The 19954-nt window shown below is 35.4% G+C and overlaps 1 long non-coding RNA gene across 2 annotated transcripts in view; it reads right to left on the reverse strand.

Annotated features, from left to right (window-relative positions):
- The window catches only part of LOC137070910 (uncharacterized), a 38555-nt gene extending 19457 nt beyond the window's left edge, over nucleotides 1-19098 (reverse strand). For both annotated transcript variants that reach the window (XR_010904359.1, XR_010904360.1), the window contains exons 1-3: nucleotides 18876-19098; nucleotides 15330-15388; nucleotides 2931-2976 (exon numbers count right to left, since the gene is read on the reverse strand). This is a non-coding gene — a long non-coding RNA (uncharacterized lncRNA). The remainder of the gene's footprint in view (nucleotides 1-2930; nucleotides 2977-15329; nucleotides 15389-18875) is intronic.
- Nucleotides 19099-19954: the final 856 nt, after the last annotated feature.

A 19954-nucleotide genomic window follows, 5' to 3' on the forward strand; every position in this document is an offset into this window, starting at 1 on the left:
TTAAAGGACTGAGGGATGCAAACGGAGGACAAAAGGGATGACATCAGGCCGATTTCACACCAGGCCCTCGGATGGCCAGACCCAAGCCAGGGTCCTCACTACGCACCGCAGATCAAAAAGACTGCTGCACATACGCAGACCGGTCCGGCAAAGGAACGAAAGGGATGGTAAAGAATGCTAATCCGCAGGACAAATATATTTTAATCTTGTTACAATACAAGTTAATGCTGCAGCTAGTTGATGGGAATGAGTTGAAGAAAAGGTTATTTCATCTTACCTCAACATTGTTGTTCACAGGTGCACACAGAGAACTATTTCTTTAGCTCAGTTACCTTGAAAACTTCAAAGAACATGCATCTTGATACTATTCCACAATGAGAGACTAGATATAAGATAGAGTCAGTTTAACATACATTCTATCATATTATCGTAACTAAACCAATGCAGGACCCTCTTCATACACAATAATACACACATACACAGGGGTGGGTTTTTCATTTAGGTGAAAGCTCCACTGGTGGTGTCAGTGACCTCTACTGAAACCCCAGCAGGACTCTGACATGCAAAGGAAATGAGTCTGAGTGAATGAGTGTGTGTCTGTGTCTATCTTCTGAGCACCTTGGTAACTCTTGATCTCTCATGTATGGAACTCCGGCAATGGGCTCCTAAGAAGTCAACTCAGAGGACAAAAGGAAGCAGAGGCATTGAAACTCCAGTCTCTTGCTTTTTTCTAGCACTGCCTCGCGCTTAAGTCTCACACATATACACCACGAACACTACATGGGTTACACTAACTCAAAGAAACCTTAATGAGGAATTTTAATGAGCATGTAAAGTACAAGTGCCAGTCACTGAGGTAAGTGAGTGGCACGTGCACCTGTTGAAATGTTAATGTTTATAGTGGGATTTCAAAAACATGAGAACATGTGAGACGTGTGAAAAAATAATGATTATGAACAGTTCTTAAGATTAAAATAGCTTCATGGATATCATAAAAACAGTACAAATTCTTCAAATTGTAAATTAAGAACAACAAAAATTGTAGTGTTTTTAGTACACTAATGTAAAACATTTACTGATCACAACACAACAGTTTTCAACATAATAATGAAAGAAAGAAAGAAAGAAAGAAAGAAAGAAAGAAAGAAAGAAAGAAAGAAAGAAAGAAAGAAAGAAAGAAAGAAAGAAAGAAAGAAAGAAAGAAAGAAAGAAAGAAAGAAAGAGGAAATGTTTCTCAAGCACCAAATCAGCATATTCAAATGATTTCTGAAGGATCATGTGACACTGAACACTGGATAAATGATGCTAAAAACTCTTTACTTGAAAATATTGAAAACGTACTTAAAACATATTGAAATAGGAAACAGTTATTTTAAATTTCAATAATATTTTGTTTAAATAAATGCAGCCTTACTAAGCATAAGACTTTTGACTATTACAGAGTCCCAAAACCTTTGAACAGTAGTATATTTGCAATCACAATTTAAGTAATGTGATCTGTTTAACTGTCTAAATCAAATACATCATCTGTGATTCATTAAACAGCAGTGTTGAATATAGAACTCCTAAAGTTCAATTAATAATAATAAAAAAGTTTTCTGATCTTTAAATCAAATGACAATTAAAGTAACAACCACAATGCAAAAATGTAGATGCAGACCTGTCCGCATTCACTGTAGTGTACTTGCACATATCACACATATTCAAAAGCTTTCAAATCACCCAAGTAAGTGCTAGTGAGTGCTCTTTAAATGTAAGGTATGTTCAATAGTTAGAGAAGTACACCACTTAAAATTATAATTAAAATAGCCACACATTACAACTAATTAACCATCTCAAAAGTTTAACAATCAGGCACAAATGTAAATAAGACCACATGCCATACTTACAATTTGATTGGACAACAAGAACATTTGGATGTAGAAATTTACAGGAGATATATCATTACCTAAATGTAATATAAAGTAAATCAAAAGCTAAGAGGCGTCACTGTGGCACTTTGCCTTTGGTAACAAACTGAGTGGTTGACCTTTCCAGAATGGTTACTGTCATCTTTTTAATACAGCACAGCGACTTTTGACCTTATACTGTACGACATTTAGAGACATAATTGGCCGTGACTCCCACTAAACTATGAGAAGGACAAAATAACCATTTAAAACATTTGCTTTAAAGGTCTGCAAATATTAAGTGAATGATGTGTGTATGCCATCTGCTTTCTGATATATATATATATATTTTTTTTTTGGTACATTAAAGCAAAACAAAATGCATGTATTCTCATTTTCACAAATACACTTAAACTAACACCACGGCAGTGTAACTAAAATTCAAGTAATTTTCAAGTAATGTGGTGGTGAACTGTGCCTATTTTAAAAATAATTTAAAAAATAAGCCATATATCGCATATATTTATGCGGTATATGGATGAGCCATCCATCAAGTAATTATGAAAGAATGAGGTGAAATACAGGTGAAAAATGAATTTATCTAAGTTGAGGCTCAATTCTTGATATATTCATTTGGATAATACATAAAGATCATTTTTATAAAATATGTCAAAGAGTGGGCTATATATTTAAAGAATACATTTGTCAAAATAAACAAGTTTGGACAAATATGTTTGACATCAAAAACAGGTCTAACATTTCTTGAATATATGGATCATTTTGGCAACTTGTCAAAACAACTAGAAATTATTGTATAACTATATTAACTTAAGCTAAACCGCTAATAATATGGTAATATGTATAATTTGCTGATACAGCTATATTGATCGTATGAAGTAAGTTCAAATCTGTTTCTGTCTTCATGGAAACAGTGAGAGAAAGGAAATGAGAGTCGAGAACAGCACTTTATAAAAAGTGAGGGAAAGAGTAATGCATTAAAGATAGATATACATACAATTAAAAAAAATACTAAAATACTACCTGGATCATCTCTGCAGACACATCATTTCGGTTCCTGTTTGATATCCTGTACAGACAGACAAATTCACAAAAACAACAACAGTGAGACACATTAATGCAAAATAAAAAAAATAAAAAACCCGTATAGGCATCAAATTCAATGGCACAATATAAAGGTAGAGCATTCAAGTATATAGAGTGTAATTTTTAGTCCGACATGCAATGATCTATTCATTTAAACTGTCAAGCTCCATTTTATCATCAACACAAGCTGGAAAATAGGAAGGGTCACATGTTTTCCACAGAATAACCTTGACATATTCTCATAACATGCTCACATACACAAACACATTCGGAGAGAGTCAATATCAGAGAGGGCAGAGACGAAGCGCCTGCTCCATTATAGCATAGTCAGGGCAGGGAGTTATATTACATCCTCCGTGGACCTGCCCTGCCTCTCTTTGGTGTGTTGGCAAAGCCAAGCACAAGACAGGCAAACAAACCAGGTCATTGTTTAGACTGTTTCTTGGTTACGATTTAATTAGACACTTTAGTGAGCTAAACTTTGCCACAGCCATCTAAAATGACATGCTTTAGACTACAAATTTAGAAATGCATTGTTATACTGCACATACAGTCAGAGTACCTTCATGAAAAGCCTATTTGAGGAATTAATGGCACAGCAAGGCAGGAGGAAAAGCTGCAGAAGATTCTGCAAATGCTCAGGTGTCCATCTAATACGTTTTATATTATTTATTTCTAAAGTTCAGTACACTTGACAAATTCAATCACAGTCATTCTGAAAGAATGGCAGGCTTTGAATGTAAACACCTGAGCAAATGCGCCGGCTATGTTTCCCCCCAGCAGTCCAGATTCCCCCACTCTCAATCATCTGCCATGTGGTAGTGCAACAGCGAAAAACCCTGACTACATCCATTCATCACAAATGACATACATATGACAGCATTCATTAAAACATTCATGACGTTTTGACTGCCATGAAATGCATTGACTAAACCCTCCCCCGTATGAAGGTAAATTACTCCCATTACATTCTTCATGGTTATGTACAGTGGCGAGTAAAGTGTGCAGAGGTGTCCATGCGTGAGGATATGGATGATTGAGGTATAGAACATCTAGTTCTTTTTCTTTAAGCACTGGGGAACATTTTATTTTAACACACAAACCTGGGAACTTTCAAAAACATGGCCATGAGAAAAGCGTCAACGAGAAAGGCTTTAGACATTCAGACTGCAAAAAGACAAGACATTTCAGTTCATTTTACCACAAAAGTGACAAAACATGGGAAAAGGCGAGCAGGGAAGATGGGTGGGGGGTTTGGGGAAATGGAGGGGTGGGTGGAGAATCGGTGTCCTCTTGGCAGCTCACTGCAGCTGCCATTTTCTTGGCTCCGAGTGGCTGGTTTAGAGGGCGGGGCACGAGCAGCCACACAGAGAATGCCATAACAACCCCCGCCACCCCGCCTTTCCTACAGACCACCTCCAGAACGGCTGTTCCAGGGTCAGATTTATCTAATCCAGTCAGAATCGCACCTGACGGGACACTTGACTGTAACGGACTCGAGATCTGTTGAGTAAACTGCTGCATGATTGCAAAGCAAAGTACCCACCCACAGCACAGGAACAACAACAGCGGCACTTCCTGCACTTTCACTGAGCAAACTATGCCTACAGCCATTCATAATGAAAGGAAAACCACTGCGTACACACAACCATCACACCAGCATTTCAGAAATATTGTGAAAATGCAATATTCTTGTGACCACATTTTTCACCTGTCATCAGGTTTTGTGTATATAGCTCCCAAAAGACACAATCATCATATTTTACCAGAGACCTTGACTCAGCATAATAATAATACAAGAAAGTAAGGACAATGATGTAGTTTTAAGATTCAGTACATCCCACCTTAAGTGTAAAAAATAAATATTTTTTCACAAAATTCATCCATGTGCAACATTAGATATGAAACCCACATAAAAAAGGAACATTTTGTTCTATAATAAACTAATTAACACAAATAGGCCTACTGGAAATAACAGAATACATAACTAAAAAACACAAATAAATTACATAATTGAAGTTTGTATGTTGTAATGTAACCACCATATATTTGTCTAAAAATAAATCGTAATATGGCATATTGGACATTCTTGTAAAGATCATATCAAACTTTAACCCAAAATGAAATACTGCTCAACAATTTTTTATAATCAACACCAATATAAAATACTTACAGACAATGTGACATCTCATAATGTGGGTGAAAATGCTCATTTTGTTCCGACTTGTGACGCAAACATGTCAAGAACATTTCACTTCTATAAACACAATCCTCAAACTACATTGTAATTAGTTACCTTAGTTATCTCTCAAAATAAATAAAAATGAGAGAGAGAGAGCGAGCGAGAGAGAAAGAAAGAAGAGAGAGAGAGAGAGAGAGAGAGAGAGAGAGAGAGAGAGAGAGAGAGAGAGAGAGAGAGAGAGAGAGAGAAAGAGAGAGAGAGAAAGAGAGAGAGAGAGAGAAAGAGAGAGAGAGAGAGAGAGAGAGAGAGCGAGAGAGTGAGAGAGAGAGAGAGAGAGAGAGAGAGAGAGAGATACATCAAAAACATGAAAAAGGTCACATTATCCATTTGTTAACAGCAGAGTCTAGACAGGTCAAGGTGCATTATGTTCATTCCCAAATGCCCCGTCTCAATATCTCCAGATCCCTCACATGATTCTCTTTGGAAGGAGGGGTCAGCAGTGGCCAAGTGCAGGCTAATCAGGGCAGAGGGTAGTGTGACCCCCCAGTGTCTCCACTTGGCTAATCAAAGCCCCCAGTCCTGGGTGTCAGGCTCTGGGCTGGAGAGGGCAACGGGGACAAAGATAATGGGGAGGGGGGAGTTGTGTCCACTCTCCTTTGTCTCCATTCAGAGACAGAGACAAGCTTCACACAGATGACATCAGGGCCGGGTTCTTTTACTAAAGGATGCCCCGGATTTCGGAACGAACATACAGACAGACAGACGCACACTTACATACACACACACACACACACACACACACACACACACACACACACACACACACACACACACACACACACACACACCATCTGGGGCCTTCATATCCCAAAAGGGCTGAGGATGGAAACCAGGGTTTAGCACAACTCCTCTTTTCTCCCTCCCTCCCTCCCTCCTTCCTTCCATTTCTCTTCTTCATTACTCGGGGCCTGTTTAAACAGACAGCCAGGACAGACATGGCAAACATGCTGAAAAGCTTCTCAAAATCCTCATGCAAATCACAAGCCAATCTGTAGAGAGAGACAGAGGCATTTTGGGTTTGGGTGGAAATAATTAACTCTCTTTTCTATGCTATTTTCACCAAACACAGATGAGTCTGCAAGGCCTGTGCTGTGGAGGCTACTGTCCAAGTCTTCTATGCTAAAAATAGTTTTATTAACTTACCATATCGCATGGAGGAAGATTCTCTTTTTTTTCTTTTCTTGCAGAACACCAGAGCCAAATTACTCTGACGTTAAAACCCAGAGTGTGCAGACATAAGTCAAATAAGTTTAACACCTTAAAAATCTATTGCGGTATAATAAAAGAAAATGCTGAATTTATCACAATACTTTTTTATGATTAAATGATTAAGTTCACATGTTCTGCTATGACACAAAAAATGCCACTTCTGAACTAATGTACCAAACAAGAAAAAGTCTAGAATTAAATATTACCATTATATTCTATGTAAACATACTAAAAAGACAACAACAACAACAACAACAAGTGATGCTTTAAAGCAAATAATAGTAATTTTAATTAATTAAAATGTTTATGAACCTCAATTAAGGCAAAACAGACATTAATAGTGCTACAATGTCTATTCTATTCAGTTAGGAAAGATACATTTAATATCACATATTAAAACAATGTAATTACTGTATAAAATAAAACTATGTAAAATACACTGATACAAATATTGTTCTTGCTTGTACTATCAAACCTCTAAAATAAAAAATTAAACATTGTGTCACAACGCACAATATTATAATTTGCATGACTTCTTACACTGAAGTTGACTGTGAAGTACAGCTGATTGTAAGTAGCAGCCATTCTTTTACCAACATGTCAAAAGTCTCAAGTCAATTACATTACCTCTTTTGAAGTATAAAAAATATTACAGAGTTTGATGGACATCCACACAGCTGGAAGGCCAAAGACAGCATGTGTTTTCTTACTGCATATTTGCCTGAAGCACCCAGTTAATGAAAGTCTGCGGCAGCATCTTTATTAAAACGGCATGAGCGGAGAGGGAAAATGACTAGAGAACATGAAGAGGAGAAATGCACAAAAAAATTGATACACAATCTTTTCTGTGTGCTAACTGACATACGATTTGAAAGTATGCATTAGTATTTTACGTCGAGTTGCACATTTCATATGTGTATGTCTATAAACAATGCAATAAACAAATAAAACCATTCATTCATGCTTTCTAATATGCGCCCATTAAAAAGAAGGATTCTGATTGGCTACAGAGGATTGCATAATTTCAAGGGTCTTGTCAAACCTTCCTCTCTTTCTGAGTTTTAGAAACTTAACATTGAACAAATCACTGGTGTTATGTAAAGACATTATTGTAATATATTGTCACACGTTCTAGACATTTATTGCAGTTGTTACCGTTTCATTAATCACATTTGATAAATCACTCAACCCATACATTTACATTTATGTATTTTGCAGACGCTTTTATCCAAAGCGACGTACAGTGCACTTATTACAGGGACAATCCCCCTTGAGCAACATAGGGTACCCATAATTCACTGTCATGCTTCAAATGATAATTTAAGTGTTTGTATATAAACAGATACTTTTAACCTTCAAAATTGTAGCAATGTAGTACCAACTGACTCCCTGAATAGTTTACAAAATTAGTTGAGATACATTTTTCCTTGAGTAAATTTGCCATATGCAATACTTTATACATATCCAAATGATTCGATATTGAATTGAAATCGAATCGCAAGCCTGAGAATCAAAATCGATTCAAAGCGTGAAATTAATGTTAATACGTCCTAGTGTTTTACTGGTTGGACAATGTACATAGACAAGTGGTCACTTTAAACATGGTTAATAAAACTAAATACTGCATAACCAGCATTATCTCTAAAGAACGGGTTAGCTTCGTTTTTTTAAATTTTTCATAATTGTAAGTTAATATTTTTTTTCTTCCATAACACCATTGATTTTTGTCATGGAATTTTCCCTGTGGCTTGTATAATTTTATGCATATTTATTTACTCATTAAACAAGTCTGACAATTTCTGTGCATAATTAAAACATATACACACTGATTTCAAAGTCATCAGAGTCATTTTCCTGAGAGGCCATTGATGCATGCTTGGGACTGCTTGTTATGGAGGACTGCTTGTTATGAATCTATCAACAAATGACTTTTTTTTGCTGCCATTGTGTGAAAAAAAAGAAAAATCTGTGATCTGGAGTCTGGACTACGGTCTAAATTAATCATGCAAATTATTTTGTGAGACATGCCCTGCTCTCAGCACAATCACACACCTATGAAACATGAAACAAACTCATGAAATAAAGTGTAACAGGGCTCCGGCATGAGTCATAAATTTGCTATCTTGTTTTTTTTGTTGTGATTCAGTTAACATATTTACAGCCTTACTGATTTAGCATTCTAATATAATCTTTTTATAATCGATCAAAACTGTATCCAAACTCTCCCCGGTATGTAGGATTTTAATGAAGCTCAATTTCAACCCACACTTCCCGTTACAAAATTTAGAGTAATAAAAACAGACTTCCAGCTAGCTGCAGAGAACATCTAAACGCATTACATTTTGTTTTAAAAATACTGGCAGCTAAGATAAAACACAAGTTCTTTTCCTGATGCTCAGAATCCATAACTTCATGGAGCTTCAGCTGGAACAGGTTGTTCTTCACTTTCTGCAGCAATAAAGACCAATTTTGAGCACACAAACACATTTCTAAAAATAACATTAATGATATTTAAACTTAAATTGACACAAATTCAACTTACAGTAATGAAAATTTAGAGAATAATTACCTATTTGCAATGCATTTTAAAGCATTGCAAATAGGTAATTTACTTTAGGCCAAATGTAATTTATTTTCTTTTTTCTTTTGAACCATAAACACTTTATGAGATTCGCCTATGGGTAGTCGTCGTCCACAAGCTTGTTAACATCAAGATGTTTGGTTAATTTATATTGTATTTGTGAGGGAAAATGGATATCTTATATTAGTCTAGAATTATTATGTCCATTATAATTATTGTCTCCATTTTTAAACAACTCTTAGCCTTCACAAGTACATTTCAAATGCTCTGGCAGTCAGACGAAGGAATATTTAAAAGAATAAATATTAAACGGTAGTCTCTCAATTAATACAAGGTCAAAAAGTAGCAAATATGAAATAACAGAAATGGCAAATTGGTGATTTAAAAACATTTTTAAAATGTTTAAAATGTAACATTTCAAATAGTAGGAAATTTCAACTTACCGAGAGGATTTTCTTAACTACCTTAATTCACTAGAACAAATCTTAGCAGGAATATTACTTTTTTTTTTTTTTTTTTTTTAAAGAAGAAGTAATTCCTGTCATCATCTAGAGTCAGTCAAGGGTGAGGAGACCTAAATTTGATTGGCCAACCCAGGTCGCACCCCAATACTCTAAACTGTCATTGGCTATCCCCATACTAAGAGATGGAACATCAATGAAATCAGATATAATTTAATTGGTTTGAAATACCAGAAGCAATTCTACTATATTGGAAGCTTTGATTATTTAATGGTTGATAAATACCTTAAATGATTATTATTATGATCATTAATATTGTGAGGAAGGTTGGGTTATGCTTTATGCCACCTTGAAAGAGTCGGTGCCCCTCATAGGGCACCCTAGTTTAAGAAAAAGAAAAAAAACATGTGACAGAGCAGGATGATTTTTCATTAAAATACTATTAATTTAGGGATGAAGGGAATAAACAAACCTTATTTCTACCTCTCCTTCAAAACTTAATAAATCATTCAGAAAGCATGCTAATAAAAATAAAGTGAGAAACATAAACATGCATATAACTGAGAAAATCGTTGCAACGAGAAAAACAAACAAAAACAAAGGTTGATTGAAACATGATCGAAAAATTCACCCAGGGAGGACATGCTACTACCTCATGTTGCTCAAAATCTTGTTTTCCTCTACTGTACAGAATGTAACGTTACAAACTACTATAATGGTGGCAAGTTAACACTGAAAATGATTAGCAGCCTTTCATTGTATGGAAATGAGCAGCTTGAACAATATGCTAAATATTTTCTTTTATATTCCACAAAAAAACAAAAAAACAACAACATTTGGAACAGCATGAAGATGTGTTGATAGTAAAGCGTCATTACTAAACACCTCTCTACAAACTGGTAAACGGTAACTACCAAGCGGCATCTAAAATATATGACAGTTGATAAGTCTTTCTTTGCACTTTTGACGATTGTTATATTTAAATGAACATGACTGCCAACTTTTTTTTATTTTAAATATTACTTGGCCTTCTTTAAGGTATTGTTATAAAATTGCATTTCTCCTGAGGAGATACTAACACAAGCACAGTTTCATGAATACAGAGTAAGGTCAGCAGCAGTTTATTCCCTGTGTGCCATGATGCACTAACATTAGCCAGACTCAAACTGTTGAGTTTCATTCTGCTGGCCTTGTTATAAGAGAAATGCTGTCAACTCTGAATACATTGCTGATTCACTCTCACCTGAACAACACCAGCAAAACACAACACAGCGTGACTAATCACTGAATATCTAACCCTCCTTCCAAAAGACATCCATGATAACATGTCCACAAAAACATATCAGTGTACTTCCCCCATTAAACTAGTAAATATATAAAAATGACAGAGGGAGGCAGACAGAAAGAGAGAGAGATAGTAAGAGGGAGAGGTCATCACTAATGAGGGAAGCAGGTGACCCCTGCAATTCAACAGAGATCCTATCAGCTTCCTTTGTGTTGCAGGGGTTAATCCCCTTTAGGCACTAATTGATAGGAGATAACATGATACTATTGCCAAGGCCCTATTTGGTGTAACCCCTGCACTCTCACACATTGAGTGTTAGTGGGAGACCAGACGTGAAATTGATATTTGGGATGTTTGCGTGCTTAAGCGCAGCTCTTTCTTATCGAAGAGTTGCAGTGTTCATTTGGTGTTTACGTCACAGACTCTTTGCGAGGATTAACCACTTGGCCTTTAAATCACTGTGACCGGTTCATTTGGTTTTCAACCCATCAACACATGCTTTAGCAGACCGGCATCAAAACGAAATATACCCCTGTACCCGTTAATGAGTCTGAACGCTTTGAATGTTTGGCGAGACTCAGCACCTGACAGAATAAAAAGGGCTGGGTCAAGGTTAAATCGGAGTATCACCTCTTGAGTTCAATCAAAATATACAACCACAGCTGAAGACAGAGAAAGAATAAAACAGAGCGGAAATATCAAAAGACAGAATGAACATGGCGCTCTTTAACAGTATACTGTTTGCATATGAAGCAATATTTGACATAATCTACCGTCACAGGGGGAGCAGGGTTTGTATTTGTCAGTGGTTTTTATGTTGAAAAGTGGCATACAGGGACACATCGCATCATTCCAAATAATTAAAAGGCAATTAAGTGATCAGCAGCTGTGAAAAGGGAAAAGTGTGAGAGAGAGAGAGAGAGAGAGAGAGAGAGAGAGAGAGAGAGAGAGAGAGAGAGAGAGAGAGAGAGAGAGAGAGAGAATATTTCATTAAAACACTATTCCTTTATGATGTGATGAACAACCACTTTCTACCGCTCATTTAAAACTAAATAAATAATTCAGACACCTTAGAAAACATGCAAAACAACAATAAAAAATAAAAGTAAAATAAAAAGTGAAACATAAATAACATCATTCAATGAGAAACGAGGCAAATCTGAAAATGATTGTTCTTGAGTTCCACAAAAGCCTGAACAATGTTATTTAATGTTAAGCTTTTGACTCATAGGCTGATCCAAACAAAATAGCAAAGATTTTGAACAATGTGTAATATAATGCTCTAGAAAATAGCACCAGCAACTTTGAAAAGGCGTTAAATAGAAAGAAAAGCATAAAAGGACTCAGCACTTTAAGCACAGCACAAGTCAATGTTCACAACTAACACTGAGCTGTGTGTTTGGCCTTACATGCAGTTAAAAGAAAGCTAGCTGAGGCAGTAAAATACAAGGACTCACCAATCATTTGTGCAGGCGTTTATGAAGTAAACAAAATTAACTACCTTAGCGAAGATTGGAATTTCATCGACCATAGCTTTGAAACAGTTATTCTTGCGCTGGCCAGCCATTAATAAATCGATGTTTACTACCGGCTCAAATAATTATGAATGCGCTATGAAAGGACTAGCATGATGGCATGAAGTTATCTGCAAACAAACTGACATAGAATAAGTGACAGACACTACATTTGAACAGCTTCGTCTTAGCATGCGCAAAATGTCATTTAGTAGATTTTAGGCATAATATTATTAAAAAGTATCTGAAAATATAAACCCATAAGTACTCCTAAATATTTATGTCTTTCTAAAAATGGTATTAAAGAACAGTATAATATAATATATAACAGTATAATATTGATAAGCAGATAATTATGCAGATAAAACAATATATAGAAATGTGGAACATATACAAAAACTACTAAATAACCTGAAATTACATTTTAGCCTCATCGCGGATATGTTTGGAATCCCTTGCATATTTTCAAACCTTTAGTAAACAACATTTTAGAACTTCTACAAGTCATTATTTTTTCCTCCCACTGTTCTTACCATTTCCTGTCCTCGCGCACAGTACCAAATTGCTATACTGTATTATATAATCACTGTACATTATTACATAATGTGCACATTACAACTGCCAGTTGTACTTACAACAGTACTTTACAAAAGTTTATACATGTTAAACTTGCATGATACATTCAGCACACAAGTATTATTGAAATATGGCAAATGTGAAGGTATATCACCCCGTTCTATAATTTGTATTATTAGCATTTATATTATGTTGTATACTCCCATATTAATAATTAAATAAAAAAAATACTGTTTCTAGCTATACAAATAATCACAGAAAGACCCCTCATAGATCTCACATTTCAAAGCTTTTCCAGTTATGAGCCAGATTTCAGGGCCAATGGGTCACTCAAGGGGCCGAATCTTCCAGAACATTGTGTACCTCAGATACTGAAGGACAAGGCCTCAGACACTAAGCCACAAATCCGCCCTCTAACACACTCACACCCAAACACACTCACTCACACACACTCACACACCTTTGTGGCTTTATACACACTCTACACTCCAAACCAGACTCGCACATATCATAGTTGATTCACAAGTCGATAAAATATTTTTATCAAGCACAATAGACTATTATTTTTATTTAAAGAAAATTTTATTGAAATAACATCAAAAATAACACTGCTCACACAAATAATTCAAACTACAGTGACGAAACTACTTAATTGAAATTTTCATTAATGCAAAAGCTATTTAAAATATTTTTTTTTATTTAACGTTAATAATAATACTGTATTTACTCAAAATTATATTTTTAAAGGACACTACACTTTTCAAAATGCATTATTTTTTTGTTATATATATATACTTCAATGAACGTTTGCAACAAAACATGCACATTATTATTTGTGCAACAGAAATACGGATATATAATGAAAATCATCTTTAGAGATACTGTCGAGATATGGATAGGGACATTAAACACAATATTCAACGAGAATATATAAAGAATACCATATTATATAAATATGAAATAAAAACAACGTAAAGGGCACAGTCAAAGGACTAAACTTTTATTTAAAATATTATTAAATCCTGCTAAGGTAATGTGTGATTTAATATATTTTAGAGTCATACTATCTGTATAATGTGCTACCTAGGGGTTGAAAAAAAAACCTTAACATGCCTGTGTAATATACAAAGAAATAAGACAAATAACATTTCACAGCGGATTACAGCACATCATCATTTACCAGTGAAATCCTGAGAGCCTGAAGGCACAATTTTATTTGGATATTTGTAACTAACTAACTAACTAACTAACAAGCAATATCTCTTCCAAAAATGCATTAAAAAGCAGATAAAAAATTATTTGTGTGAGTGGCAAAATAAAAAAAAATAGATCTTTGAATGTCATCATAGCTACGCGGAAGGTCAAAAGTAGAGCCATAAAAAGGATGTGAGCTTTAATTTCAGACAGGTCAAATTTGCACCCACAGAACCATTCATAGTGTTCCTTCAAATTTATAACCTCATGCAAATACAACAAATGCAATCGAAGCAAATGTGGGGCAAATCTATCACATTCGTTTAGCAAACGAACGTCGAATGGCTAAACTAAATATTGCGGGCGATGCCTCCAGTCTAAACTGATTCACGCTGCAAATTCTGGTACTGTGGAAAGGGTATCCATCTTCCTCTGCAAAACTCCTCCCTAAAATGGAGGCAGCTGTCCTAATACATCCAATGTCTCGCTCCAGCACTTGGGTAAAGCTTTGAGAAGAGTCAGACGTTACACTGCCATCAGCACGAGGACATGAGTAAAAGGAAGAAAGCAAGTAAGCCAGGACAGTCACCAAAAAGAGAGAGGCTCTATGCTTTGGCTGCCTGCCAGTGATCCCTTTAAAATGCCATTGTGGCTTTGATATTGAATATATGCAAGCAATGCAGGAGAGTGAGATCCTTGTTCTTTCACACACAAAATCCATAAGCTCGCTCCACAAGAGCTACAGAGACCCGGGGGGCGCTGTTGGACACTGCAATAAAAATGGCTGCCATCTTCATTTTGTGAGATATTATTTCTAACAAAAAAAAGAAGCTTTTAACCATCCATTTGATGTCACAAAAATGACTATTGTGACGAGTATCCATGTAACCTTCAAATCAAACTAAGCTTTTTTTTTATGACAGACTGTCTGTACAGTATTTTTTTACCTGCCCATTAATCACCTTGTCTAATCATTACGTTCAATGAAGAAATCAGTTAGAAATTCATGAGAGAAGTGAGTACTGAAAATGATTGGTGTGCCAAACTGAAAGTGCGATTGCTCAGCAACATTTCAAACGTCACATCTGACAAAAGAAAACAGAGACTCGTTTCGGTTAGCATTAGCCTCTCTGATGCACACTCATCAGCCTGCAGGCTTTCATAATCGCACCTTTGCACACATCTCTGCATTCCTGCCGTTCCACCTCTCTCTCCATGACATGCCCAAATGTGCTTCACAGTGTACTGGGTTGGAAATGCCCTTTTAAACCTACCGGCAGCACGACAGCACAACTCCAGAACACCGGTACCACCGGTAGCTGAATCCTCCTGCCTATAAAGAAAGGCCAAAAACAAAGAATTAAAACGAATACATGTTTTAAATTGAGAGGGTCATAATTACTTTTACATTTCTTTACACATATTATAACAATTAAATAATAACACATTTTATTTCATATTTAATTAAAAAATGTCATCGTTTTTAGCATGTTCAATAAACACGAAATCATAGCAGATGGAGCATATTTTATATCATTGTGCATGCATAAAAAATCTGATAATACTTGAAATATATATACTAGTAGCATAGGAAAATAATTCCACCAACAGGTTGTTGATGTGCACAATTTTTCAAAAACATTCAAACCAAACATTTTACGGTCCTGTGAGCTAAACCAACATGCTTACACTTACACACATAGCTTGACCAGTTGAAACATGACATGGCGTACTGAGGTTGGACGCTGATAGGCCTGTAAGGTGAACTGATACTCAGAAGTGTGCAGCGGCGCATTTATAATACCATCACACATTACAATAATGAAAACCTCAAAATGAACACGTATGTGCTGAGTTGCTCAAATTGGCAGAAAATATCTGTAAATCAGTTTGTGCTGCAGGCAACAAAAATACTTAACAAACAGAAAACAGATTTCTTTAAGCGTCTCATAGTGAGCCACACCTATTCTAAATTGACCATGTGCCTCAAAATTGAATATACTCCATTTAAAAAATACTAAATAGTTAGCAGATACCCATAACAAAAAAAGTATAAACGTGAATGCTTATTTGTAAAATTACTACGATTAAAATAGGAACAATTCGGTGCTTATTTTCATTAGTCATTTGCCTAAATACTGCAAAAATCTAAATAAACTCGTATGTGTGTTATTTTAGCAAATTATATGTAACGGATGCTTACACAACAGCATGTCTAAAAATGATTCTGCAATTAGTTGCTAAATTTGAACAGATGAAACTCTTGATTCTTAATTTTTTTAATATATATTTGCATGCGTCATATAAAGCATTATTATTTTAATCATTGTGTCATGCACAAACAGAACTTATAAAACCTAGATACCATTACAACAAGAATTACAAAATTTCTCACCATAACCTTGTGTGACCTTCAAAGATTAGGCCTATTTTTTTTTTACTATATATATATATATATATATATATATATATATATATATATATATATATATATATATATATATATGCTTAGATAATATAATTACATATCATATATGCACCAGTAAAGGAAAGACTTTTTAAGTAGGATTTCAATTATCGTTACTTGTCATTATTATATTTTAGCTTAGATGTTGTTTTTGATTGCACACCCTTCTGGGCCTGGGCATGATAACATCCAGCGAGTGTAGGGTCCCCATTTCTCTCTCTGAGACACTCTCAAAACATAATATAGAGGGACCATGTCTACCAATGTATATCCTTGTGCCTCCTGTGAAGCAGCCATCTTGTTTTGCATATGACTGAGAAGCTGAGTCGTATGTCTGCTTATTTTATAACAATATCAAAGAGAGATGTCTCTGTCTGCTTTAAAACTGTGAATGTATAAGCATGCAAAGCCAAGCAACATGGGCAACAGATTCATGGTGCTTTTTCAAATCTGGACCAACACAAACATGCATTTGGTCAAAAAAGGACGATTTAGAACAATTACAGAGGAAGAAAGCAGACCTACTCTAAAACTAAACCTTCAATTCTAACTTCAGACGGATAAATGTAAAGTTAAGAAATGACTGTCTGCAAGACAAGCATTAAGCCCGTTACCGAAAAAGAAATGTTTTGGTCTGCACACCACAGATGAATCCTGCATTTTGATTTACATTCATGATTCGGATCATAATGACAATATAATAGCAGAATCAAATGATACCTTTTAAATACAGCACGGAAATACGGTATTACAAAAAATATGATAGAAATGGGATTAATAAATAGCCTAAGAAAATGCCTTATTATAAATGTCCTCATTAAATTATAAATAAAGGGGAACCTTTTTACTCCAGTGAATATTTCCCAGTATTTTGGGTCTTGCCAATGCAAAAAGATATACCGGTATAATATTTTTTACTATTTGCAGATGAAAAAAAGCAGTTTGTTAAACACGAGTTGAACTTCTGCGGCAGGGCACGTTGGCACATTACAGTATATGGGGTACAATGACCATTAAACAGCCTACTGACTTTTCAACAAAATTAAAACAAAGAAACAATTATGAAACATAAGTATTTAACAGCAAACACGTACATGTTAACATTAAAATCTCAAACCATTGTTCTGATCAATAAATATGGCAATTTATAAATCATAGCCTATCATTCGTAACATTTTAAAAAATGTAACATGAACCAATATAAATGGGCCAACTTGCCCAGTTATATTTATGCAGGATAAAAAAAAACAATTAAAGCATGTTTTTCCTGAGTAAAAGGGTCAACCTTTCAGTCAATAATATCTACCTTTTTGTTAATAATTGTGTCTGAATTTATGCCAGTATTCTGTTCACTTCACCTAACAGATCAAAAATATGTTACTGCGAATTCAAAGTTCACTAAAATTAAGATAGCAATGAACTGTGTGTGAAATAAACGCAAAAAACAAAACAAAAAAAAGCATTTGTAATATAGCTTCCGTCTTGCCTGTATTTTTGAAATGTGGATAAAGTCAACGAGTTGTATCTTATAACTTATTTAGGGACTTATGATACATTTTAAATATACTAAATTACCATTAGTTAACTTAATTTGTTAATATATTAGCTATTTTGGAACGAACCATGTATGGACGATACCATCCAGGCACAACAAAACTGAACTGACACCAGTTGCGAGCTGTGACCATAGATAGCATGACTGAAAACAAGTTCGCGTCATCGTATTATTACAGACACTCAAAACGCGTGAGGAGGTTTTTGCGTATATTTATTTATTAATGGTAGCAGTTTTACCAAAATTATTTGGAAGTCTAAGTACTGTCGTTAGACTAACCAGGTGTTTACCTTAAAATACATTTTTAGCACCAGGAAAACAGTCTAAACGCTAAACCCTGATAAATTACAACGCGTCATCCACCGCAGGCGGAAACTTCACGCACAAAGACGGGCCTTAAATTGCGGATAAACAGCAGACGACTTGGCGCATAACGGCATGATCTGTATACACTCCTGACACGTTGATATTCACACTACAGCTCACTGTTTTTGGCACCACGAGTTCATGGGGTTAATGAGAAACCGTGCTCACGTGAGCACAGGTGCGTCATCTGTCTGAAGAGATGATCGCGATAAACTCTTTCTTCATCCCGCCGAACGACATGCGGTAACATGTAATCACATTAAAATGACCACCCTGCATCCGATCGGCGGTTTACATGCGTCGTCTTGTTTGCTATGATTAAGCAACATCGCACACAGTTAAGTACTAATATATTCATGAACAACACAATCACCATAACAACGGCAGACTGTATTAGACAAAAAGATTTGCGCCCCGCCACGGTCATCTTACCTGTGAATTAACGAACTGTCTGTCTGGTGAAAAACATGGAATAAAACTTTGAAATGCGCTACAATAGAATCTAGTTTTCAAGCTACGAAATGACTACAGTGTTGGATGATTGAAAATTTCCGCTCTGTCTCCCTTTGTTTTTCTAATGACTATGAGCGAGACTCTGGATAAACTCCATCACCATTTTTATCAGTTTCAGACAGACTCCAGACACTCTCTGGCCACTTACGTGTCGTGCACTGTCTGCGCAGCGCGTTCACGAGCGTCGGCGCGCCACAGACTGACAAGCACCAGACCAATGGCGTTCCGAATTTCAGCATGATATCCAATAACAGCAGCCCAAAAAATGATAACCTCTGAATGACTCCCCGGATGGATGCAGGAAAAAAAATTATCTTTAGGAAACGCAGTCGCAGAAATATGATTGGAGGTGGGGATGAATCAGGTTTATCGTGCAGATTGCTCTTATGGATGTAAACTCTTGAGTCATATGTGAAAAGAAAACGGCATAATAATTTGTTACTCTGCACTATAGCTTTAATAATGTCCTGCATTACACCACCAAAGAAAAACTTTTTTAATAAAATAGTGTACGTGTTCTTGTTTGGAAAGGTGAATTCTAGCCTGTTTTAAGAGAAATGAAAACCATACAAGAAAAATATAAACTGCCTATATAAACAGGAAAGCTTCATTTCATAATAATACAAAATATGTTTTGGTTCTTAAGCCAATTCACAGCCATTTTTAGGCTAACTATAACATGAAGCAGCACAAATACAAACAAATAAATTGATACAAATAGGCTATTATTGTGTTTATTCAACATTATTTTAATGACTGATGAAACAACTGCTTAAAACCATTGAAACACTAATATAGTTGTAGGCCTATAGCTTGTTCCAAAAAATGTATTTTTTATTTTTTTATTTTTTTTGCTATGAAAGATAGGGATATTTAATGCCTTTAATACACTTAGAGAGACTCATCACTCACAAATTTGTTAGAATATACTGTATCATTTCTATGTTCATTCTTCCCAACCTCCAACTATAGGCTACATTTGAATAATTTGTTTGACA

This window comes from Pseudorasbora parva, chromosome 1 (genome assembly GCF_024679245.1).
Source record: "Pseudorasbora parva isolate DD20220531a chromosome 1, ASM2467924v1, whole genome shotgun sequence".
Taxonomy (NCBI): domain Eukaryota; kingdom Metazoa; phylum Chordata; class Actinopteri; order Cypriniformes; family Gobionidae; genus Pseudorasbora; species Pseudorasbora parva.